General features: G+C 56.6%; 1 protein-coding gene across 1 annotated transcript in view; it reads right to left on the reverse strand.

Annotated features, from left to right (window-relative positions):
- BARX1 (BARX homeobox 1) overlaps window positions 1-1,070 on the reverse strand; it is a 6,411-nt gene that overhangs the window by 1,977 nt on the left and 3,364 nt on the right. The window lies entirely within an intron of this gene.

Consider the following 1,070-nt stretch of genomic DNA (forward strand, 5'->3'; position numbering starts at 1 on the left):
GCAAATAGCCCGGCTCCCTCCGGTCCTTCTCCTCCCTTCCCTCGCTCTCTGCCTCTCGCCGCTTTCTGCGGTGTTTTCGTTTTTTACAGGCTGATAATTGCATGTCTCTGCAGATGCTCTATAATTTGGTATTTCAATGGAAAAAGTACCACACAGACTCAAAAAATAGAGAGAGGGGGGAAAAACTGCCCTACGACTTCTTGCTATGTCGCAGCAATTGCCGAAGAGCCGCGGGAAGCGCCGTCCGCGATGATGTCCCTGGCCCGCCGCTGCGGGCGGGGGGCCGGGCCGGGCCGGGCCGAGCCGCCGGGGACCTCCCCGGGACCGCGCGGCGCTGCCCCCACGGGCCTTAGCGCCACGCAGGCAGCGGCTGCCGCGCGTGACTCCCCGCGAGTTCGGCACGACCCTTCCGCGTATGGTAAATTATTTGCTCCTCTCTATAAATAAAGCCTGCTAATTAATTTATTTGCCAGGAATTACGTATTTTAAAAAGCAAAAGTATCGACTTGCTCCTTTACAAAATTTGCCCGAGCAAAACTGCGGGTCCTGGTCACGGGCCGGGCTCGGCCTCCGGCAGATGGCAACGGCCGCAGTGTCACACACGGAAAAAATAACCCTGGGAATGTGCCTGGGAGCCGGCTGCGCGTTATTCCATTCCCGCAGATCTGCCTCTGAACTTGTATTTGAATCCGTAATATATTAACCTGCTTCCGTGAAGAAAAATATTAAAAATCGTTACATTACCCAGAATAATAGTTCATAAAATACTTTATTGAAATAAAGTAAATATCTTCGCATTAATAAAACTGATCATAAAAATGCAGTTTTCGAATAACTAGGGGCACCACAGGGTTTAGAGAGCGAGCAGGTGTGAAAGTGGGATCCAGTGTCCTCCTGGCCCGTCCGGGCCGTCGCACAACACCGGCGTCCGTGGCGGGCGCCCCGCGGGCGGGGGTCCGGGCCGGCCGAGACGTTAAATCCGTCGGAAGCGATGGCAGGAACCGTCCGCGGGGCCCCGGGCGCTGCCGGCAGGAAGGCGGCGCGGCGCGGGGGCTCACGCCGGCCGGGCC

The sequence above is a fragment of the Rhea americana genome, unplaced genomic scaffold (assembly GCF_003343005.1).
Source record: "Rhea americana isolate MKP2758 unplaced genomic scaffold, rheAme1 scaffold_19, whole genome shotgun sequence".
Lineage (NCBI taxonomy): Eukaryota > Metazoa > Chordata > Aves > Rheiformes > Rheidae > Rhea > Rhea americana.